We start from the raw sequence: 25,431 nt of genomic DNA, 5'->3' as shown, positions 1-25,431 counted from the left end.
CATCTCATTTCTGTGGAGTAGGCTCTTGATGCCTACATATTTTTCTGTGGTGTTTCCTATGATTATCGTTACTATTTAGGAAAACTACTAATCTGTATTTAATTAGTAAAACCTTGGTTTGCGAGCATAATTTGTTCTGGAAACACGCTTGTAATCCAAAGCACTTGTGTATCCAAGCTAATTTCAAGAACCATTGGCTCAGTTGTGATCATTGACGTTAGGCGTCACATACTACTCGTATTGCAAGACATCGCTCATTTAGCAAGTTAAAATTTATTAGAAATGTTTGCTCATCTTGCGGAACACTCGCAGAACAAATTACTCACAATCCAAGGTTTTACTGTATTTTGCATCTGGTCACCGTTTCAAAGTCTCTTATTGACTCGATTGCATATCAACGCATCTCCTTTGGATTTCTGCACATAATGCTGATTTTGTTTTTTCCCTTCCAAGAATTATCTCTTATTTCTGTTTTATATTTTAGTGGTTTGAACTTCCAGGGCAGTGTTAAATCATTGTGTAACTGTGGCATTGTTGTTATCTTCTTTTAATGGAAATGCTTCAGTCAATTATTATGAGTTGGATACTGTAGTGGGTTGAGTTGTGTCCCCCTGAATAGATATGTTAAAGTCAGAGCCTTCAGTATCTGCGAATGCGATCTCATTTGGAAATTGTCTTTGCAGATGTAATCAAGTTAAGGTGAGGTCATACTGGATTAGGGTGAGCCCTAAATCCAGTGATTGTTGTTTTTATAAGGAAAGGGAGATTTGGAGACACACACCAACACACAGAAGGAAGACAGCCACACTAAGACGGAGGCAGAAATAGGAGTGATGTCACTATGAGCCAAGGTACACTAGAGATTGCTGGCTACCACCAGAACCTAGGAAGAGGCAAGGAAGGATTCTTCCCCAGAGCCTCAGGAAGGAACATAGCCTTGACAATGCCTTGATTTTGGACTTCTAGTCTCCAGAACTGTGACAGATGTCTGGTATTTTAAGCCATCTAGTATGGTAAATTGTTCCTAGGAAACTAATACAGATATTGTTTGTGGTGTGTGTGTGTGTGTGTGCGTGTGTGTGTGTGTGTGTGTGTGTGTGTGTTTACATAGATTTTTAAGAAGAACACTTCCACTTCTCTTTGCTTTTTTGTTTTTATAAGATTTTTGCCTTTGGAGGGTGCCTGGGTGGCTCAGTTGGGTAAGTGTCCCAACTCTTGATTTCAGTTCAGGTCATGATCTCAGTTTGTGAGTTTGAGCCCTCAGTTGGGCTCTGTGCTGACAGTGGGAAGTCTGTTTAGGATTCTCTGTCTCCCTCTGTCTCTTTCAAAATAAATAAATAAACTTAAAAAAAGGATTTTTATTTTGTAAGTAATCTCTACACCCACCGTGGGGCTCAAATTCACGATCTCGGGATCAAGAGTCGCAGCCAGGCATCCCTCTTCGATTATGATATTTTAGAAAATTGGGGCACGTGGGTGGCTCAGTGGCTTGAGCATCTAACTTCAGCTCAGGCTCAGGTCATGATCTCACATTCTGTGAGTTCAAGCCCCGCATCAGGCTTGCTTCTCTCAGCACACAGCCTGCTTGGGATCTTCTGTCCCCCCCATCTCTGTCCCTCCCTCACTCACACTCTCTCTCTCAAAAATAAATAAAACACTAAAAAAAAAAAAAAAGAAGATTAAAAAGTAATGAGTACTCTTATCTATTAAATACTCACAAAATATTTTCAAAATATTTTTATATATTCATATACATATAGATGATTTTATGTAAATCCATAAATGTGAAGATAGGATATATCTTGGATTTTATGTTTTTAAATTTTATTATTTTTAATATATATATATGTTTAACGTTTATTTAATTTTGAGAGAGAGCAAGCAGGGGAGGGGCAGAGAGAGAGGGAGACAGAGGATCCAGAGCAGGCTCTGCACTGACAGCAGAGAACCCAATGCGGGGCTCGAACTTGCAAAATGTGAAATCATGATCTGATCTGAAGTCAGATACTTAACTGACTGAACCACCCAGGCACCCTGGGTTTTATGTTTTTTATATTGTAGTTTTGTTGTTTTTTTTTAACTTGGCACTCTCCTCCCCTTCTCCTGCCCCTCCACCCACGTCACCCCAACCCACACACCTAGGTAACTGTTGAATTATTTTTTCTCCATGCTCAACCATATACATAACACATATGTCATACATATATTCACAAACATACAGATATCTGCACATACATACATGCACATAAATATACAGGGGCATTCTCATTATTTGCTTTCCAAAAATGAAACATTACACATGTGACAGTCAGTTATATGTGTCAACTTGGTTATTCCAACAAACACTAACCTAGGTGTTACTGTAAGGATATTTTGTAGGTGTGATTAAAATCCATAATCAGTGATGTTAAGTAATATCCTGGGTAATCTGGGAGTGCCTTATCCAATGAGTTGAAAGGCCATAGAACCAAACTGGGACTTCCAGGAAAAGGAAGAAATTCTACCTGTGAAGGGCAGAGAGTTCCAGCCTGCTCTTCTTAAATGTGTGTCCAGTGGAATTTGGAATTACCTAGGCCAGCCCCCACAGTTGTATATGCCAATTCCTACAATAAGTCTGTTAATATATGTCCTTACTGGTTTTGTTTCTCTAGTTGAGACCTGGCTAATACAACATACTTTTTTCATTTTGCCTTTTTAATTCAACAGTATTTCTTGGAAATCACTTCCAGCCCACTGATATGGCTATAGTTCACTCTCTTTAATCACTGTGTGTTCTATGATGTGAATGTACCACTATGCTTTGACTGTTTCCAATTTTATGCCATTATGAAAAATGCTGCATTAAACACCATTATGTTGGTGATTTTCTCCTATAATATGTATATATACATACAAATTTAATTTTAATTGGTGTTACTACCTTGCTTTCCAAAAAAATTGGAACAATTCATAATGCCACTAACATTATATAAAAGCACTCCAACAATAGATGCTACTGTTCTTTTTAATATTTCTGATTAATATAAAGTCATATCTAGGGGCTTCTGGCTGGCTCGGTAGTGCATGTGACTCTTGATCATGCAGTTGTGAGTTTGAGCCCCTCGTTGAGGATAGAGATTACTTTTAAAAAAGTTATATCTAGGGCGCATCTGGATGGCTCAGTCTGTTAAGTGCCCGACTTCAGCTGACTTCAGCTGACTTCGGCTCAGGTCATGATTTCACCGTCTGTGAGTTCGAGCCTGGCGTTGGGCTCTGTACTGACAGCTCAGAGTCTGGAACCTGCTTCGGATTCTGTGTCTCCCTTTCTCTCTGCCCCTCCCCTGCTCGTGCTCTGTCTCTCTCTCTCTCAAAAATAAATGAACATTAAAAAATAATAATAAAATTTAAAAAGTGATATCTAATAATTTAATTTTCATTTCCCTGATACTTAAAGTTTGAGCATCTTTTAATATGTTAATATGGTTTGGAGCATTTGGATTTGCTCTTTCCTGGTGTTTTCTTATTACCCTTTGTCTATTTTACTAATGGGTTGTTAACCTCTTTTTATAAACTTATAAGAAATTGCTTTTTGTTTTCTGCATAGCAAAATTTTCACGTATTGCTTATTGACTTCATATACGGAATATATAGCTGAAGTTTTTATTTACAAGGAATTAAAATATACCTATTGTCTTCATTTTAGCTTTTTTTTCCATTACACCTTCCTGGCTTCAAATCTTGGTGAAGAATGTCACTGATACCCCAGAAGAGGTGGTACATATAGTATCCTAGATTATCTTAGAAGATTTTTATTTTTTATTTAGATCTCTTAGTAATTTTTATACTATGTTTACCTGAAAAACCCAAGAGACTTTGGTAAAGCCTAATCATATATAAACATTATAAACAGATAGAGACTCTGTTTTAAATTCTCCTTAACATACTCTTAACCAATTTAAAAGTTTTATTGAATTATGATTACAGTTTTCAGAAACTCCAAAGATAATCTTAACAACTTTATAGAGGTGTAACTGACATACACTAAATGCACATGGTGGGGCGCCTGGGTGGTTCAGTCGATTAACCATCTGACTTCAGTCAGGTCATGATGTCACAGTTCGTGAGTTTGAGACTGACTTTGGGTGAGCATGAGCCCTGTTTTGGGTAAGCCTTGCTTGTCTCTCTCTCCCTCCCTCTCTCTCTCTCTCTGCCCCTCGCTCACCTGAGCCCTCTCTCTCTCAAAATCAAAAATCAAAAAACCCCACAAATAAAAAAAATAAAATAAAATAAAATGCACATAGTTAGGGATGCCTGGGTGGCTCAGTGGGTACAGCATATGACTCTTGATCTTGGTGTTGTGAGTTTGAGCCTCACAAAGAGCTTACTTAAAACAAAAAATAATAAATAAATAAAATATATACATATATAAATAAATGATACACATGTTTAAAGTAGGCAACTGAATAAACTTTGCAATTTGTACACATCCATGAATCCATCACAACAATCAAGAAAGTGAACATACTCATCATTTTCCAAAGTTTCCTTTTTTTAAAGTTCATTTATTTTGAGAGAGAGAGAGAGACTATGAGAGGGGAGAGGCAGAGGGAGGGGGAGAGAGAATCTGTGCTGTCCACTCAGAGCCTGACTTGGGGCTCAATCTCACAAACTGTGAGATCATGAGTTGAGCTGAAATTAGGAGTCAGATGCTTAACTGACTGAGCCATCCAGGTGTCCCCTTTTTTATTTTATTTTATTTTTTAAGTAGGCTTCACACCCAATGTGGGGCTTGAACTCACAACCCTGAGGTCAAGAGCTGCATGCTCTACCAACTAAGCCACCCAGGCTCCCCCAAAGTTTCCTTTTGAACCTTTGCAATCACTCCCCATGCCTCCCTCACTCCCCACACCCTAGACAATCACTGATCTGCTTCCTATCACTACTGATTAATTTGTGCTTTCTAGAATTTTATACAAATGTAATCATTAAAAACATATTCTCTCTTTCTTGGTTTGGCTTATTTTACTTGGCATAATTACTTTGAAATTGATTTATGCTTTTGCATGTATCAATGGTTTATTTCTTTTTCTTGCTGAGTAGCACTCCATTGTATAGATATACCACAAAATATTTACTCATTCATTTGTTAATGGACATTCCAGTCAGTGTTGATTCTTATATGTACAGCATTGTTTGAAAGTTGAGAGTAGGCTTTTCCATACATTTTACATTAGTGTTTATTACCTGTATGGGTTCTTGCATATACAATAAGCAGTGTGATCTGAGAGAGAAGACTTTTCCACCCTTTGTACATTCATAGGGTGTCTGTGTCTCTTCTATATGAATGTTGTAATATTTAATGAGGTACAGCTTCTGCTGAAGATTTTTGCACATTCGTTGTATTTAAAAATTTTTAAATATGTATTTTAGTTTGAGAGAGAGAGACAGAGCATGAATCGGGGAGGGGCAGAGAGAGAGGGAGACAGAATCCGAAGCAGGCTCCAGGCTCTGAGCTGTCAGTACAGAGCCTGATGAGGGGCTCAAACCCACAAACCTCAAGATCACGACTTGAGCTGAAATAGATGCTTAATGGACTGGGCCGCCCAGGCATCCCACATGCATTGTATTTATAAAGCATCTCCCAAACATGAATTTTCACTTGCTACTGAATGTTTTTCATATTCCTTACATGCATAAGATTTATCTGCAAGTATGACTTCTCTAGTGTCTAATGATGCTTGACTTCTGAATAAAAGCTTTCTCATACCTACTACATTCATAAGATTTCTCTTTTGTATGGATTATTTGATGAATAACCAGGTTTTTACTTTTGGCTGAAGATTTTCTACATTTGTTACATTCATAGAGTTTCTTTCCAGTATGAATATTTTGATCTTTAATGCAGTATTACTTTTAGCTAAAGATCCTTCCACATGGGTTACATTCAGGGGTTTCTTTCCAGTACAAATTTTCTCATGCTCTGTGAGGTTTGCTTCACTACTAAAGGCTCACTTTCTTTATATGCATAGGGTTTTTTTCCAGTACATCTTCTTTAGTGTCTAATGAGTCTTGGCATTTGAAGAGAAGCTTTTCCACATTTATAAGGTTTGTCTTTCGAATGATGAGTATAAAGTTTTTCTATTACAGCTGAAGGCTTTTGCACATTTATCACTTTTATATGATTTCCTCCCTTTATAGATTCTTAAATACAGTGAGGGATGAGCTTCAAGAAAACACTTAAGGTGTGCCTGGGTATCTCAGCTGATTAAGTGTCCAACTCCGGCTCAGGTCATGATCTCATAGTTCGCAGGTTTGAGCCCCACATAGGCCTCTGTGCCTACAGCTTGGAGCCTGGAGCCTGCTTCAGATTCTGTGTCTCCCTCTCTGCCCCTCCTCTGTTCATGCTCTGTCTCTCTGTCTTTCTCTCAAAAATAAATAAACATTAAAAAAATTGAAGAAGTAAAGAAAACATTTGAAGAAAGAATACTTGACTACGTTCAGCACATGCATGAATGCACACTTCTCCAGTATGCATTTTCTCATGATCTTTGAGGTATTGCTTCAGGCTAAAGGTTTATTACATTCATGAATTTTTCTCCAGTATGAATTTTTTTTATGTGTAAGGAGATTTGAGTTGGCTGGAGGCTTTCCAATATATCTTATATGCTATAGTTTCTCTTTTGGATTAATTCTCAGGTATCTGTTGATATTGTATTTCTTTTTTTTTTTTAATGTTTTTATTCATTTTTGAGAGAAAGAGAGACAGAATGTGAGTGGGGTTGGAGCAGAGAGAGACGGAGACAGAATCCAAAGCAGGCTCCAGGCTCTAAGTGGTCAGCACAGAGCCCGATGCAGGGCTTGAACTCATGAACCGCGAGATCATGTCCTGAGCTGAAGTTGGAAACTTAACTGATTGTGCCATCCTGGCACCCCCAACATTAAATTTTTGAGAGAAGACTTTTCTTACAATGATTACCCTTAAATGAGATTACTGCAAATAAGATGAAACATAACATACTCATTATAATAATTCTTGCTTACACAGCTTCCCTCATATCAAAATCCAAGTTACTACCCCAATTTTTCAAACTGAGTCACATCCATAAAGGTATTTTCTTGAAATAACAGTGTTTGATGGAAAGCACTTTTCCATTTGATACATTTTCTGCTTTTTACCTTGACTGTATTTCAGGAAAAAAGATGCCACTTGAGGAAGGGAAGCAAAAATAATATAAAAACATGGAGGGGGACAAAACATAAGAGACTCTTAAATATGGAGAACAGAGGGTTACTGGAGGGGTTATGAAAGTGGGGATGGGCTAAATGGGTAAGGGGCATTGAGGAATCTACTCCTGAAATCATTGTTGCACTATATGCTAATTTGGATGTAAATTAAAAAAAATAAAATTAAAATTAATTTAAAAAAAGATGCCACTTGACTTAAAGTTTTCATAATGCTTCCCTCTCTGCTTATTAAACTACCCAGGCTTCTTCTGGACATTATCTTCTTTCCAATTCTTTCTCAACATGCATGACTCTGGGTGTTTGAACTGAAGATCATGTCTAGTTTTGTGACTTAAGATCTCTAGGAGTCTGGGGCACCTGGCTGGTGCTCTTGATCTCGGGGACTGTGAGTTCACGCTCCATGTTCGATGTAGAGATTACTTAAATAAATAAAACTTAAAAAAAAAAAAAAAAGATCTCCAGCAGTCTGGACCACAAACAAAAGCAAATGCTCTGTAACAGCAAGTTCTTTTGCAGTCATCTATTTTTTTGGAAGATTTTAATTTTTTAAGTAATCTCTACACCTAACGTGGGACTTGAACTCACAACCCTGAGATCAAGAGTTGCACATTCCACTAACTGAGCTAGCTGGCCATCCCTATTTTTTAAGTTGATTTTATTTTTTCTCCATAATAAGTATACTTAATTTTATACAAAAACATTTAAAAATATTTATCTGTTCAGTTCCTTTTCTTTTCAAATCCAAAAAACAAACAAAAACAAACCCAAAACTGTTATCTCATAAATGCTCATAATCCCAGCCATCCACATTCAGTACCTACCCCACTCCAACACACACAACCTTGTACCCATATAGCTTCTTACTCAAGTATCATAAACTAGGTGCTTAAAACTGTAGAAATTTGTGGGGCACCTGGTTGGCTCAGTCAGTGGAACACACAACTCTTGATCTCAGGGTTATGGGTTTCAGCCCCATGTATGGTGTAGAGATTACTTAAAAATAAAATCTTTTTTAAAAAAGTGTATTTATTTATTTTGAGGGAGAAAGGGAGAGAGAACATGCATGAGTGGGGTAGGGGCAGAAAGAGAGGGAGAGAGAGAGAATCTCAAGTAGGCTCTGCACTGTCATCATAGAGCTCGATGTGGGGCTTGAACTCACAAACCATGAGATCATGACCTGATCAAAATCAAGAGTCAGACGCTTAATGGACTGAGACACCTAGGTGTCCCCACAAATAAAATCTTTAAAAAAAATAATAAAGGGGCACTTGGGTGGCTCAATCTCTTTTGCCCTTTTTATAAGAACACCAGTCGTTATGTTAAGGCTCAACCTATCTAGTACAACATTATCTTAAGTATTTATATCTGTAAAGATCCTTTTTCCAAATAACTCAGTCACAAGTTCTAGATACGAACTTTGGAGGACACTGTCTAATGCAGTATAAACGTCAAATACCCAGTTATACGCATAGTCACCCCACACTTGAACCCTCTTAGGTTTCTTTCTGAATGACCCCTATCTAAGTGTGAAGCTCTGAAAATTTCTGACCTGGTCACAAACTCCTTGATTCTTTCTCTGCAGCCCACCCAATTCCAATATCAGTCATCCCCTTTCCTCATAGTGCAGACCTGAAGCCAAATGACTGGGCTTCTGGGTTTTTTGTTTTTGTTTTTGTTTTTGACTATTATCATGTTTTATTATTTTGAAATGATAGAAAAGTTGCAAAAATAGCACAGGAATTACCATACACCTATCATGCAGTTTCTCCGTATGTTAACATTTTAACCATATGTACATGGGAATTTTTTTCTTTTTCTGAACTGTTTGAGAATAAATTGCAGATACATTTTTCCTTCATTTGGTGTATATTTCTTAAAAGTAAGAATATACTTTTATCAATCCACAATACAATGCTCAAAATCAAGAAATTCACATTTATACAATATTATTATCTCATCTACAGATTTTATTCCAATGTGACCAGTTGTTCTCTATATGTGAAAAAATGTTTTTCCCTGTCCAGCATCAAAATCCAGGGCATTTAGTTGTTGTGGTTTTTTTTAGTCTCCTTTAGTCTGGAACAGTTTCTCAGGCTTTGTTGTTCGTGACATTAACTTTTTGTTGCTGTTGTTTAAGTAGTCTCTAGAGACACCCAGGTGGCTCAGTCGGTTAGGCATCTGACTCTTGATTTTGGCTCAGGTCATGAACTCACAGTTTGTGAGACAGTGCAGGGATTCTCTGTCTCCCTTTCTCTCCACCCCTCCCCTGCTCACTCTATCTCTCTCAAACTAAATAAATAAACATTTAAAAATAAATAAATAAATAAATAAATAAATAAATAAATAAATAAATAAGATATGTTAAAAAAAAATAAAGTAGGCTCTATGCCCAATGTGGGTCTTGAACTCATGACCCTGAGTAAGCCAGCCAGGTGCCCCATGACATTAACATTGTTTTTAATGACATTAACATTTTTAAGGTGAGTACAGGCTAGTTATCTTGTAGGATGTCTCTCAATTTGGGTTTGTTTATTGTTTCCTCACAATTAGGTTCAGGTTATTAATTTTTGGCAGCCATATTGCAAAAGTGAAGTTGTATTCTTCTCAGTGTATCATAGGCAGAGGCACATAGTCCCTAATGTCCTATTCCTGAGGATAATAACTTTGATCACTATGATGGTATCTGCCAATTTTCTCCACTGTAAAGTTATCTTTTCCCCTGTAATTAATAAGTATCTTTTGTGGAGATATTTCAAGACTGTGTTGACATCAAACCATCAAATTTTCATCTGTTGGTTTCAGCATACGCTGAAAATTCTTGTTTGAAAAACTTTAATAATTGTTTCAGTTGCTTGTCAAATGGTAGTGTTCTTTTCCCAGTGTTCCTTTTTCTTTATTCCTTTGCTTTCCTCTATAATGATGAGCTTTCCCTTTTCACTCACTGACTTTGTTGTTAACCTTTATCATCTCCTCACTCTTGTCAGCTCTGTGATGCATTTAAAAAAAGTCTTTTTCAAACAGCAGATACAGCATTTTTGATGTTTTTATTGGCCTAGTTTATCTGCTACACTATGGGCAACAGATGCCAATCATCACCTCCCATTATTTCTTCAGGCAACTCCTACTGTTTCCCAACCCTCCCTTGAAATTGCTATTAAGTTACAAGCTACTTGCACCTCCATCTTTCCAGATCCAAAGGTTATCTGCCTCTATCTTTCTTTACCTCTCAGCAAAATTAGCTGCAGCTACTACCCCCTTCTCGAGACACTTCCTTCCCACAGCTTCTCAGACATCATCCTCTTCTGTTCTCCTTCTGTTTTACTGGCCTTCACAGTTTCTTTCTTCACAGTTGGATCTCCTCCTGTCCTTCACCTCTAAATTCAGCAGCTCCCAACAACAGCTTAATCCTGGACCTTCTTGTGTCCAGAGAGTACAGATACTCTCTTCTTCACCTAAGCCTTATTAGATGACCTATCTATCTAATTAGACTTCACGTAACCTTACGTACTTAAATTTTTTAAGTAGACTCTATGCCCAATGTTGGCTTGAACTCATAACCTTGATATCAATAATTGCATGTTCCACTTACTGAGCCAGCCAGGTGCCCCAACCTTATGTATTAAAAAAAAATTTTTTTTTAATGTTCTATTTATTTTTGATAAAGACAGAGTGTGACTGGGATAGGGACAGAGAGAGAGGGGAACAGAAGATCTGAAGCAGGCTCTGTGCTGATAGCAACAAGCCCGATGCGGGGCTCAAACTCACAAACTGTGAGATCATGACCCCAGCTGATGTCAGATGCTCAACCAACTGAGTCACCCAGATGCCCTCAACCTTATGTATTTAAATACAATTTATAGTCTGATGAATCCTGAAATTGTGTCATAGCCCTGATCTCTCCTTGAATTCCAACTGTCAGTACAATATGACCAGTTGGGTTTTAAAATATATACTTCAAATGTAACATGACTACAAGGGAATACTGCATTTTTTGACCATTTCTCTCCCAATCTTCCCAATTTATGTGAAGCCATCGACATTTACTTGGTCACCCAATTCTCAATTTTTCTTTCTTTTTAAGCCTTTTTCAAGCCATTCTTTTTTTCTTTTTTAATGTTTATTTTTGAGAGAGCGAGAGTGGGGGAGGGACAGAGAGAGGGAGACAGAGGATCTGAAGCCAGCTCTGTACTGACAGCAGAAAGCCCAATGTGGGGCTCAAACCCATGAGCCAGGAGATCATGGCCTGATAACCTGAGCTGAAGTCGAGGCTTAATTGATTGAGCCACTCAGGTGCCCCTTTTGAAGTCATTCTTGATCATTCTCTTGTCATCACAGAAACCCCCACTCTGTTCCATTATTTTATCTACTTGCAAGTTCTGTGGCTTTACCTCCAAAATATATCTCGTGTCCACAAACGTCTCCCATCTACACTACTTCTACTTTAGTCAAGATCACCAGCATTTCTTAGAGTATGCTGCAACAGACCTCTAACTACCCTGTCTCTTACTTCTTGCCTTCTCGCCAACAAAGTAAGCTCCCAAGAGCACCAGAATTATCTTTAAAAAATGTTTAAAAGTTATACCCCTCCTGAAAGCCTCCAACTACTTTATTTTTAATACTTATTTATTCTTGACAGAGAGAGACAGAGCGTGAGCTGGGGAGGGGCAGAGAGAGAGGCAGACACAGAATCCAAAGCAGGTTCCAGGCTCTGAGCTGTCAGCACAGAGCCCGACGGGGGGCTGGAACTCACAGACCGCAAGATCATGACCTGAGCCAAAGTCAGCCACTCAACCGACGGAGCCACCCAGGAGCCCTTAACCTCCAATTACTTTAAACTGCACATAGAATACAATAACAATGTCAATACCACAGCCTTCAAAGCTTTGTATGATGTACCTGGCTCTTGCTATCTCTCCAAGTTTTCTTGTATCACTGTCCCCCTTGTTTTGGATTCCAGCTACCTCGCTTTCTTACTGTTTTTAGTGTGATAGAGTGAAAGCTCCATAAATGCAGGGATTTTTGTGTCGAGTTTTTCCTTTTGTTTACAGTGTTGACAAATCCCAAAGCACCTAGGACATTGCCTGGCATATCATAAGCATTCAATGAATACTAATTCAGTGGGGGAATGAATCAATATGTGCACACCATGCCTTTTTTTTTTTTTTTTCCTCTTACGTTTTTACATTTGCCATTTTCTCAGACTGGAATGTTCTCCAAGATCTTAGCAAGGATGGCTTTTGTTTCCTTCCTCCAAGTTTTTATCTAAATTCTAGTTAATTAACATACAGTGTAATATTAGTTTCAGATGTAGGATTTAGTGATTCATCACTTACAACACCCAGTGTTCATCACCACAGGTGCCCTCCTTAATATGCATCACCGTTTAGCTCATCCTCCCTCACAACTCCCCTCCAGCAACCCTAAAATCCTCAGTGTTCTTTGCAGTTGAATCTGTTTTATGGTTTGCCTCTCTCTCTTTTATTCCCCTATGTTCATCTGTTACATTTCTTAATTCCACATACGAGTGAAATCATATGGTATTTGTCTTTCTCTGACAAACTTATTTTGCTTAGCATAATACTCTCTAACTCCATCCATGTCATTGCAAATGGCAAGATATTCTTTTTTATTGCTGAGTAATATTCTATTGCATCTCTCTCTCTCTCTCTCTCTCTTTCTCTCTCTCTCTCTCTCTGTATGTATTCTACTTCTTCTGTATCCATTCATCGGTCAATGGACATTTGGGCTCTTTCCATAATTTGGTTATTGTTGATAGTGCTGCTATAAACATTGGGGTGTATGTATCTCTTCAAATCTGTATTTTTGTATCCTTTGGGTTAATGCCTAGAAGCGCAATTGCTGAATTGTAGGGTAGTTCTATTTTTAACTTCTTGAGAAACCTCCTTACTGTTTTCCAGAGTGGCTGCTCAGTTTGCATTCCCACCAGCGGTGTAAGAGGGTTCCCCTTTCTCCACATCCTTGTCAACATCTGTTGTTTCCTGTGTTGTGAATTTTAATGGCTGCCTTCCCCCCCCCCCCCCCCGCCCTTCCCCCATTATTCTAGTCTCAGCTCAAACGTTAGTATTTTAGAAAAGACATTTTTGACACTCTATTTAAATTGTCAGCATTTCCCTCTCCTTTGCTTTTTCCTGCTTTAGTTTCTTCACAGCACTTATCATCGCCTGGAATTATCTTGTTAATTTTCTTCTGATGCCTCTACTACATACAGTACATATTCAATAAATACTCACATGCCAAAAGGGGTGAATTTTACTGAGTGTAAATTTAAAATTAAAAATTTATATGAAATGCAGAGTCCTGAGTTTCACTCAAGGCCTTCTGAATAAAAAAATCTCTGGGGTGGTGTCTCCCTGTAATATGTGTGCACTCTAAAGTTTCAGATCATTTCTCCAAGTCTGTGAGGGTAACTGGTGCTTTGCAGTCCAGATGGCCCCATTCCTCATGGCAACTTCCTCTTTTGGATTCCTTGGTGTTATTTCTGGTCAGCGGACCTCACTTGGGACTATTGTAATCCATTAAGGGGCATGTAATGTCAAATATCAAAATGGGGAAAGTTTTCTCTAGAGGTCAAGAGATACAAGAGCGGACCTGTCCAGTCTCTGGCATTGTTTGTCTGCTTACAGCACTAAAGGGGAACACTGGAGTGACTCTTTTAACCAATACAGTCTTTGTTAAGGCAACTGCTTCCAAGTGTCTGTCCACTGAAGAGTTACTAGCATCCGCCTTATCAGGCCCCAGATTACGCTTTCTTCTCAATTAAATTCAAGTGTTTAAGGATCGCTGAATTCTAAGTCCAGCGTGACCTCCATCTCTGTGGAGGAACAAGGCATGGTCTAGTCATGGTCTACCTTACAAGGTAATCAACTGTCTTGAAGCTTGAAAAACACTATGTTCTTCTTTCCACTTTGTTTCCAGTGTTTTTTTTTTTTTTGTTTTTGTTTTTAATAAACGAAACAGTGAGGAGGACATTGCTGAATGAATTTTACAAATTCCCCTCCCCACCAGTGGGTGTTTTCCAGTCTCAGGTCTTTTGCTTAGTTGTGCTTTCTTCCCCTTCTTCTTGGTTAGCCAATTAGTTTGGCAGTTTTGTATGTCTTATCGTCATTAACACCCTCTATTCGTTTGAGTTCCAGCGTGGGAGGTACTTTTACATGCAAATCTGTCTTCAAAACAATGTAGCAAGGTAGATGTCTTGGAAGGGAACACTCCCTGAAGGTTCCAAGGTTCGAAGTTTTTTCGAGATTTAGTTGCCATTCTTATTCAGGGTGTGTAACGAGGGCTGGGCGTCTTGCTCCAAAGCTTGGGCTCATTTCTGTGCACTTGGCTGCCCTTTGGGGAGGCAATTTTAAGGGATGGTAGGATGTGGAAGCCTGAGGTTAAGAAATGAGTGATTGAGTTGCCGGTTCATCAGTGTTGGATAATATTTCGTGTTTCTGAAAATCATTTCCTTTTTCAGAATGGGAAAGGGTAAAGGAGAGATGCAGTGAGGGGCTCCAGGGTTGGGCAAGGACTGAGCAAAGACGCAGTCGCGCGGTCAGAGGTGGCGGCGCCATCAGCCCCAGGAGGAGCGGCGCTCGGATCGCGCTGCACTCCGGGAGGCTGGAGCCCGAGGCCCAGGAAGGCGCTTGACCACCGGTCGAGGCCCGCGCCGCCTTCGGAGTTGGCGCGTAGCATCCGTACAGCTGAGCCTCCGCAGGCAGGTCGGCTTCAGGTGCAAAACTGTGTGAGGGCGCCAAGCAGGAGCACGCCCGTAAGCCGGCGGCGCGCTCCCCCCGCCACATCCCCTGGTGCGGCTGCTCAGCACACCGAGCATCTCGGGTGCAGGGGGCTGGCTCGGCCCAGAAGAGCACTCCAACCCGTCTAATCCGGCCACCGAGGTTGAACGTTTCCCCACCTCCGCGGCCACGGGACCCTCAGGGACGGCTTGACCCTGAATCCTAAGAGTCGGGTTTTCTGATTGGCTGAGAGTACAAACGCAAGCGAGCGCTGACTGAGACCCGCTCTTTGATTGGGTTTTAAATGAACAGCAGAGCACGAAATAAAGAGGCCTTCAGTCATTGGGCCATTGTGTGAATCTCCTTTTGGCTTTCTCTGCCGCCTGAATAAGCGTCTCAGGATCTTCGTCATGAGTCTTAAATCTGGGCCTGTCAGTTCGCCCCAGCATTACTCGTCTCTAAGCAGGGCATGGGGTTTACGGAGTTCAACCAATCATATGACGTCGAGATCAGGTTGCCAGGCAGATTATGCTAATAAGGCCCCGCCTTTTATGCTGCTCCCACTCTGCGGCGGGAAGAACCACCTGGAGGTGGCGGGGGGGGTTTGATTTCCATCACCCCTAGGGAGAGAGGATCGGGGACCCGCTGATCTTCCAGCTCCCCTCACCCAACGTCGTGTAAGTACCTAAAGGATTAAGGGAACCGGATAAGCCAGCGTCCAGAGTACCCCATCGACTGGGAGGGTGTTTCGTCTTTGCTTAGTCCCACCCAAAATGGCGCCAAGCTCTTTCCGCGTCTCAGAGCCCGGCCGGGGCCAACCGACCGCGGACCCGGGTGGGGGGGGGAAACTGATGGTGGTGGTGGGGGGGAGAAATCCCGGCGGCACCGCCCGATGGTACAGTCCAGCCGGGGCTGGGACAAGGCACCTCACTCGGGGTGGGGGGTCAAACCATCTGCACCTTCTAAGGGGAAAGGGGCAAAACCCCCTAAAGGAGCCCCTCCTGGCGCTGCGTTCAGCGATGGCTTCGGCGCCTCTTGGCCCCTGCCTTCCCCGCGCGCAGCCTCCCCTCTGCGACCCCCGAGTGGCTCGCACGCTCCGCCGGCCGCGCGCACCTCTCCTCCCCTGCCCGCGTTGGTTGGGCCGGGACGGCAGTTGGGCGCCCTGCGCGCTCCTGCGGCGGCGGTTGGGCCGGCGCTCGGGGTGCGGCGGCCGCTCGGGGTGCGGCGGGCGGTCTCCGCCGGCCCGATACCCGGGGGGCGGCGCGGGGGTGGCGGCGCGGTCCGGGCCTCGGGGCCAAGCGGGCGGTCGGCCCGCGTGATGGAGGGCTCCCGCGGCTGGGGCGCCCCGCTTTGTCTCGTGAGGCCGCGCCACCCACCTGCCATTGATTGCCGGTCCCCCCCAGTCCCACATTTACAAGGTGGCGTCGCCGGGACCCGGGGAGGCCGGGCTTGGAGGGGCGTGGGGATGGCACGTTTGGGTCAGTCTCGGTAAACAGCGTCCCGGGGGTGGGCAGGGCGCAGGCCGAGGTCAACCTGCGCCCGGTGTTGCGTGCAAAGGCGTGAGCCCGAGGCCCTTTGCGAGCGGGTTGGTTGTGTGTAGTTCCAGCCGATCATCAGCTTTCCTTAAGCATTTCTAAGTCCGCAGCCAGGTGTTAGGTACTCTACCAAGTAAGATGAAAACGCGGCGCTGTTGAATTTTGTGTGCGGGCGTGTTTAGCCTTGTTTGGAGGATTTGCTGGATTTCAATTTTCAAACAGTGTTTGTGTACATTTAAGCACAAGGAGGGCTGCTGGTGGTGCTGTCATCGAGGATTAAGTGTGCGACGAGTCCCACCCAGCTCAGCCCTGTGCCGAAGTCTGCGCCATCGTCTGTTCAAATCTTGTCCCCCCAAATTCTTGATCCTCAACAGTACTTACCTTCATTAAAAACCAAAAGAATCACTCGTGACTGTACTGTGGCCTCTTTGCCCGACCCATTCCTTTGACATCACTCTAGCTTTTGCAGTAAGCTCTTTGAAGGCAGGAAGGTACACTGTTTTGGGTACTCTTCTCCGCACTCCACACCCACTCCCCCCCCCCCCCCACCTCAGTAGTTTGCACCTTCAGGAACCATACTTCTATGTTGCCGTTCAATTCAGAAAACAAAATTGTCATTGTTGGCGGCAAAGCCCTGTTGCAAGCAGTGTTGATTCAAACTGGTATATTTAGAAAGTTACTTCTACGTTTACTTTTTTCGTGAATTGAGGTGAACTTGACAAATGAGCCGTTTTAAAGCGAACAATTTAGTCGTCGGTCTACATTTTAAAATTTTCGACCAAGACATTTTTCCCACCTTGAGACTCCTTAAGAGGAATCAATTAAGATTGATTTATTCTTTGAGCATTAAACTGCTTTCTGTTTTTCTAAGTGAAGCATTTTTTAGTTTTCTAATGTTTTGCAGCACAAGTATTAATGTGTGCATCTGTATTGTACGCGTGAATATAATCAAGATTCTACTACAGACAAGGCATGGGCCCTGAATGCTTTCTTCTTAGATTAGCGTGGTATAAGGGATAGCCTGTCAATGCAATATAATCCTGTTGATTGGCACTGCCTCAGATTCCACCTGTCTAAATTTTTTCTCCCTAGTTTTAACAATAATACGTGATCGTTGTAGAAAATGCAGAAAACCTAGGAACAGTATAAAATACCATAACTGAAAGTAAAATTACCAGAGATAATCCCTGCTGCTATTTTTAGTGTGCTCCAAATCTTTTGTGTGTGTGTATGAAACATTTTTACAAACTCGGCATCGCGTGTGTGGTTTTTGTATCTAGTTTCCGTTGTTTTTAATGTAGATGGGTAGGTACCCTGAGGACTTCGCTGATGATTTGCCACTTGCAGTAGTTTTCCCCATTACTTGAAGGGGCGTCATGAAATCCTCTGAACTGCAGGAATTACAGCGTTTGATTTCTTTTACTTTTTACAAACGTATCCTGATGGGATGAGTTTCTGTATAACAAGCAGAATTGATCAGAGTGCTTAATTTTACCTTTTAAGCACTAGTCAACACATCGTAACTACATACTTTGATTTGGTAAAAGTGATAAACGGTGAAACTCTTGTTTGCAATGTTTGAATGGTTTAGTGCGAGTCTGTTTTAAAATTGAATGCTGATGTACTTTGACCTATTACCACATAAAATACATAATCTCCGACCCTACCTCTTGCCCAGAGAGTGGAGACACACCCTGTCCAGCAATTTGTATGTATTTTTACAGGCAGAATTTACTGATTATTGTCTAAATTTATCATAAGTACTTCAATAGATTAGCAAATAAGAATTTGATCTGGTGTCTAGATCTTAAGACCCAGTGAGTTAAGAAAAAGGAAATGGGGGCTCCAGGGTGCCTCAGTCCTATGCAGCTCAGTTCTGGGGTTCCAGCCCTGCCTCAGGCTCTCTGCTGTCAGCTCAGAGCGGGGTTCAGATCCTCTGTCCCCCTCTCTCTCTGCCCTTCCCCCATTTGCTTGCACGCTCTCTCTCTCTCTCTCTCTCTCTCTCTCAAAAATACATAAAACATTAAAAAAAAGAAAAGAAAAAGGAAACGTTTGCTACCACCAAATCTTTGCTGAAGGGTACCTCTGGAATTCTCCTTGGGTATTGTGTGGGAGGAGGAGGGTGAGAGGGGAGCTCTGACTTCATTATTTTGGTTCTTCTCTGTTGAAGCCTTCCTCTCCCTCTTCTGGCATTTTACCGTTTACATGATTTACTTAAATCACTGCTAAATCTAGCCTCTGTCTTTTTTTTTTTTTTTTCAAAGCCACATTCCTATTTCAAGATTTATGTGGAACATTCTGAACAGGTGCCTTTCCAGTTTATTGCCTACAGCACCTTCTGTGACATTGATACTTCACTATTAGTACTGAAACATTATTTCCAATTCCCTTTTCCAAATCCTTCAGAGGCTTACACATTACCTGTGTAGATTTTAAATTTGTTCAGGTTATGGAAAGCACCTGGAAGTAGTTTTTTTGTTTGTTTTTATCTTTTGTTTTTGATAACTTTGAAATAGTTTAGAGATTACTTGGTGGGGGTGGTGAGGAAATGGGGAGGGAGGGGAGAAATTATGGATAATTCCAAATCACAATTATAGCAAGACTAGTTACAATGTAGAGGAAACAAATATCATAAAATCAATACTGTACAATACTTTAAGAACCTCCAGTACATTGCTGAAAGGTCATTATCTGCTAAAATGGCCCATTATTGTTTGTTATTCATTTCCTAGTTGAACTCTCATTTATTTCAACATTAGAATATTGGAGCTACATGCTCCTTTTCTTGACCCATATCCTTCACTTTCTGGGTCTGACTCTCTGGTTGTGATCCACAGCCTCTTTCCGGCTGTGATCTTTATACACACACACACATACACACATATATATATTTAATTTATTTTTTTAATGTTTATTTATTTTTGGGAGAGGGAGAGCGAGAATCCCAAGGAGGCTCCACACTGTCAGTGCAGAGCCTGATGCGGGGCTTGAACCCACCAACCGTGAGATTGGGACCTGCTCTAAAATCAAGACTCAGTCGTTCAATCTACTGAGCCACCCAGGTGCTCCATGTTGTGATCTTTGAAGGGCTGCTCCTGGGGCACCTGGGTGGCTCAGTTGATTCAACGACTGACTCTATTCTAGCTCAGGTCATGATCCCGGGATCATTGGATGCAGCCCAGTGTCAGGCTCCACACTCAGCTTGGGATTCTCTCTCTCTCTCCCCCTCTCTTCCTCTGTCCCTCTCCCCACCGTGTACCCCCCACCCCTCTAAAAAACAAAATAAATAAATACATTTATTCAAAAAAGAAAAGAGCTATTCCTTAGATCTGTGCCGTCCAACATGGTAGCCAGTAGCCGTATGTGGCTATGGAGCACTTGAAATTTAGCTTGTGCTGTAAGTGTGAAATACATGCTAGATTTTGAGATTCGGTATGAAAAAAATTCAATTTATAAAATACTATAAAGTTTAGTATTTTTAAATTAAGAGAATTCTTTAAGTTTACTTATTTATTTTTGAGAGAGAGGGGGACAGAGAGAGAGGGAGAGAGGGAGAGGGGCAGCTAGAGGGGGGGAGAGAGAGAATACCACACAGGCTCCATGCTGTAAGCATGGAGCCCAACCTGGAGCTCTGTCCCACAAACGTGAGATCATGACCTGAGCTGAAACCAAGAGTCAGACACTTAGCTGACTGGGCCACCCAGGTGCCCCTATTTATTTATTTTTAAGTAATGTCTATACCCAGTGTGGGGCTTGAACTCATGACCTGGAGATCAAGAGTCCCATGCTCTTCCAACTGAGCCAGCCAGGTGCTCTTAAAATACTGATTATATGTTGAAATGATAATATGTTGCATATACTAGGTTAAATAAATATATAATTGCAGTTAATCTCACCTGTTTCAACTTTTAAAAGATGTAGCTACTTAGATTTAAAATTACATATGTGGCTTGCATGTATGGCTTATATGATATTTCTATTGAACTGTGCAGCTTTAGACTTAGTTTGATAGGGGTGGGAGTGTTTCTAAGCAGTAAGCTGTAATAAGTAATTACCTATGTATTAATTGATATGTATTATTACATACACTTAGTACTTAATATGGAGTAAGTAATAAGATAATGTATTATCTTTTCCTTTCTATGGTTTCATCTAATAGATACTGCTAATGTGTACATGTGTCTGATTTTTTTCTTAGTGCTTATGATAGCTCTCTCAGACACATTATTCTTTTGAAGAAAATCTTAAAACCACCTCCAGATAATTGAGTTAACTGTTGAATTAATGTATTCAATTAATCATTTGAACTTAAAATAATAAAATGGAAATCTGTTGAGCACATAATCCATTAAAAAAAAGTTGAGCTAAGCATAATCAGCTGAATTTTCTCAAACTTGGTCTGCTACTTACTCATTGATTTTTATAATGAATCACTTTTGCAAAGATTTAAGAAATATTTCTAGGCAAAACTTGAAATTGAGAAAATCAAGCTCACAGTTCTTTTTCTCCTATGACTTAGGAAAAGCCCATGATAATTTGATTTCAATTGTGGAACATTTTGGACCACCAGCTCATGGGACAATTGTCTTTTTGTTTTGTTTTGTTTGTTGTTTTTTTAAAGTAGGCTTCATGCCCAGTGTGGAGCCCACCATGGGGCTTCAACTCACGACCCCGAGATCAAGACCTGAGCTGAGATCAAGAGTTGGATGCTTAACCAACTGAGCCACCCAGGTGCCCCTGGGATAACTGTCCTTTTAAACACAAAAGAGTCATAGCCTACAGATAAAATCATATCCCTTTTACACCTATAATTGAAAACATTGAGAGTTTTGCCTCAACTTACCTTTGTAGAAATATTTCCTTTTACTACCCTGTATGGAGGTTTGATATGGTGTAGCATTGAACAGCATGGGCTCTGCAGGGAAAAGAACCTAGATTTATACACTAGATTCACTTGACTCATCTTGGGTCCATTACATAATATCTGTAAACTTAGTTTATCAAATCATTTGGCTAGTTTCTTAATTACTATTATTTGTTAATTTTTTAAAATGCTTATTTATATTTGAGAGAGAGACAGAGAGAGCGCAAGCCAGGGAGGGGCACAGAGAGAGAGAGAGAGAGAGAGAGAGAGAGAGAGAGAGAGAGAGACAGAATCTGAAGCAGTATCCAGACTCTGAGCTGTCAGCACAGAGCTGGACACGGGGCTCGAACTCAAAAGTGGTGAGATTATCATCTGAGCTGAAGTCGGATGTTCAACCAACTGAGCTACCCAGGTGTCTTGACTAGTTTCTTAATTGTTAATGGGGATAATAATAGTATCCCTCTCATAGTCTCAGTGTGAGGATGCTTGTCATTAATTAGTACAGTAGTATAAACAGCTCAATAACAAAGCAAATAGTGATCAGTGGGTCAGTATCTGTTTGCCGATTTTGGACCCTCTGCTTCAGCCAAACTGGTCTTCCCACTGTCCTTGCAGTATTCTGGAGATTTCCTTCATGTTTTCACTCCTTCATTTCTCAAATGGAATGTTTGTCTTCTCCTTGTACATCCCCACTCCCCTGCCCCCAACCCAGCCTCCTCCTCCAGTTCTGCCTACCAAATTCCAATCCATCCTTCTAGAGCAGTTGGTTGGTAATTTTTTTTTTTTGTTTTTTTGGTAAAGAACCAGGGACTAAATATTTGTGGTTTTGTGGGCCATATGGTCCCTGTTACAACTATTCCTTCACCCCTGTCGTGTGAAAGCATGGCTGTGTTCCAATGAAACTTTATTTATGGGCCCTGAAATGTAATGTAATATAACTTTCATGTATGATGAAATACTCTTTTTTTTCTAAGTCTTTGCAACTATTTTAAAATGTAGAAACCATTCTTAGCACACAGGTTATATCCAAAAATAGGTGTCGAGCCACACTTGGGCTGTAGTTTGCCAACCTCTATGCTAGAGCAAGTCGAAAGCACATAGTCTTTCTTCACTGAGGCCCTATTTGACCATGTTACTTGGAAGTGATCCTTTTGTCTCTGTCCTACAGGATTTTTGTACTGCTTTGTAATTAATAGTACCATTTATTGAGTAATTAATCTGTATCACGTAGCAATTATTTGTGCTTATGTCTTGTTTCCTAAACATGTTATAAATTCCTAGAAGTGATGGATACTTTTTTGCCTCCCTCGTCATATAGAATGCGGTACAAGAATGCCTTTTACTTACTGGATTCTAAATGTTTGGAGGAATAAAGCAGTGAGTGTAATTAAGGTATTCAAAGTGATTTCTGAAGTTTTCTTCCCTTCAAAATTATTTTTTTTTAAGTTTATTTGTTTTTGAGAGAGAGGGAGAGAGTGTGTGAGCATGAGTGGGGGAGGGCAGAAAGAGAATGCCAAGTAGGTTCTGTGCTGTCAGTGCAGAGCTGGATGTGGGATTCGATCTCACGAAGTGTAAGATCATGACCTGAGCCGAAATCAAGAGTCCGATGCTTAACCAATTGAGCTACCCAGGCACCCCATTTTCTTCAAAATTCTTATTTTTGTGTGCAAATCTCTACCATTTTCTTAGCGTTGCTTGAAGATTTTGAGGCCAATCTGTTGGGGGTTATTTTCAGTCTTGCTACAAACCATGATTGTAGGCAACCTTAGTCTCATGTCCTTCTGGTAGTGGAACACCTTTGAGTAAATGTTGCTTTGTGTTTTTGACCAACCATTTTAGTTGTTTTCTAAGGAATTTGTTTATGTTTCATCCTTAATGTGTGACATTGACAGAACCATATTGTAACTACTTTACAAATGGAAAAAAAGGAGGCAATTTTAGCAAATGATTTAAGAGTGGTGGGAGCTAAGGCCAGGAGCAAGGTGTGTGGGTTCTCAATCCCAGACAACAGTGTGTATATTAACAAGATTTCAGTCTCTTACTTTTTTATTCATCCTGTCTTGAAGTTGATGAATGAAATTATTCTGCATTGTAAGTACTTCATACATTGATAACTATAAGGACCTACAACCAGTAGGTGTTTAGGCCACTTGTTTATGTGACATATAAGTTTTCTCAACTACATTAAACCTGCTGAGGTGAGATATGACATAAGTACAAAATGATAATTCTAGAATTAAAACTAAATTATGGGGTGCCAGTGGAATGTGTGACTCTCGATCTCAAGGTTTTGAGTTCAAGCCCCAAGTTGGGAGTAGAGATTATTTAAAAAACAAAACAAACAAACCCCAAACCTAAATTATATAGCTGAAATTGTACTTTGATGAACTTTGTTTTATTGAAAAATTTTAAGTATGTTTATATTCATTCTTTTATATATGAATGATATATGAGTTATCCCAAACTCTAGCTGTCTCATCAAAAAAAAATGATATATTTTTATACATCATTTAAAAAATCATTTCTTTTTTCAGACTATAGGAGCTGTAGGACTTCTGGTTGGCTCAGTCAGTGGAGCATGTGACTCTTGATTTCAGGGTTGTGATTTGGAGCCCCATGTTGGGTGTAGAGATTGTTTAAAAATAAAATCCTAAAAAAAAAAGTATAGGAGATATATTTTAAGTCTAACAAAATATGTATAAAAGACCTTTACAAAAAAATTCTAAAACTTTATCGAGTGACTTTAAGTGAAGTCTAAATAAATGAAGAAGATACACTGGGTCAAGGATTGGAAGATTGGATATTGCAGTATGTCAGTTCTTTGGAAACAGACTTATAGATTTAATATAATTCCAGCAAATTAAAAAAACAACAACAACTAGACAAGCTGATGGGGTGCGTGGGTGACTCAGTCCGTTGAGCGACCAACTCTTGATTTTGGCTCAGGTCATGATCCCAGGGTCATGGGATCGAGCCTTGTGTTGGGCTCTGTGCTGAGTGTGGAGCCTGCTTAAGATTCTCTCTCTTTCTCTTCCTCTCCCTTTGTCCTTTGCCCCCCCCCCCCAAAAAAAAAAACAAAAACAAAAAACTAGACAAGCTGATGCTAAAATATCTGTCAATGCCTAAGAAAAGGCAAGAGACTCTTGAAAAAGAAAAAAAATAAATTGGAAAAACTTCTCTACTGGAAGTCAACAAAAGCTATAATAATTAAGACAGTGTAGTATTGGCACCAAGATAGACTAATTGATCAATGGAATGCCGCAGGAGTCCAGAAACAGATTCACATGCATTCAAACACTTTATTTATGACCCAGGAAGCATGGCAGTTGAAAGGCAAAACAATACATCTTTTAAGTTAACATAGGAGAATATATCCATGACTCAGTATAGGTCTTGAATATTGAATCTTATTGTAGATAAGATGTTACCTGCACTAATAAAATAATGGGCAGAAGTCTTGAACGGGCCCTTCAGAAAAGGAGATATCCAAATGTCTAATAAACCGATAATAAGGTGTTCACCCTTGTTAATAATTAAGAAAATGCAAGCTATAACCACAGTGCCATATTCCTGTATACCTAAATTATACTTGGCAATAACAAATTCTGAAGCTGTGTTGAGCAATATGAATATTCACACCTGGCCGATGGGAATATAAGTTGCTATGACTACTTTGGGAAAGCAGTTTGGTATTACCTAGAAAGTAAAAAAATATGCAGTCTCTAAAGCCCAGCAATTCCAGTGTTAGAGAAATGCATATACATGAGATAACCAGAAAGTATATTTGGAGTAATTTTCCTGATATGAGCTGACTCAGTTAACACTGAGTATTTGAGGGCTGCTATTTTCTGTTCTGTACACACAGGTAGCTTTTGTTTTGGTACAACTGTGAATTAATGTTATTTATATTTTCCCTTTCTGCTGAATATTTTAATACAATCTTCCATCCAATCTGTTGTTTAGTTCCTAAAATAATGCTGGGCACAAAATTGGCATTTAATAAATATTATGTTTCTAAAAATTGTTGTTTGAATTTTTATTATTTTTATAGCTTTGTAGTTACCTCCACTCT

At 40.3% G+C, this 25,431-nt stretch overlaps 1 protein-coding gene and 1 long non-coding RNA gene across 4 annotated transcripts in view; one reads left to right on the top strand and one right to left on the bottom strand.

Annotated features, from left to right (window-relative positions):
* Positions 1–13,473: 13,473 nt before the first annotated feature.
* On the bottom strand, positions 13,474–16,006 carry LOC122199509. Its single transcript, XR_006193543.1, has 2 exons — positions 15,920–16,006; positions 13,474–15,645 (listed from the first exon to the last, which is right to left on the bottom strand). It is a non-coding gene; the product is annotated as an uncharacterized LOC122199509 (long non-coding RNA).
* Positions 15,563–25,431, top strand: part of PRDM10 (PR/SET domain 10) — a 98,230-nt gene continuing 88,361 nt past the window's right edge. For all 3 annotated transcript variants that reach the window (XM_042904621.1, XM_042904622.1, XM_042904620.1), the window contains exon 1: positions 15,563–15,637. The gene's annotated coding sequence lies outside the window, so the exon portion shown is untranslated. The remainder of the gene's footprint in view (positions 15,638–25,431) is intronic.

This window comes from Panthera leo, chromosome D1 (genome assembly GCF_018350215.1).
Source record: "Panthera leo isolate Ple1 chromosome D1, P.leo_Ple1_pat1.1, whole genome shotgun sequence".
Taxonomy (NCBI): domain Eukaryota; kingdom Metazoa; phylum Chordata; class Mammalia; order Carnivora; family Felidae; genus Panthera; species Panthera leo.
This window is presented reverse-complemented; position numbering and strand designations above follow the sequence as displayed.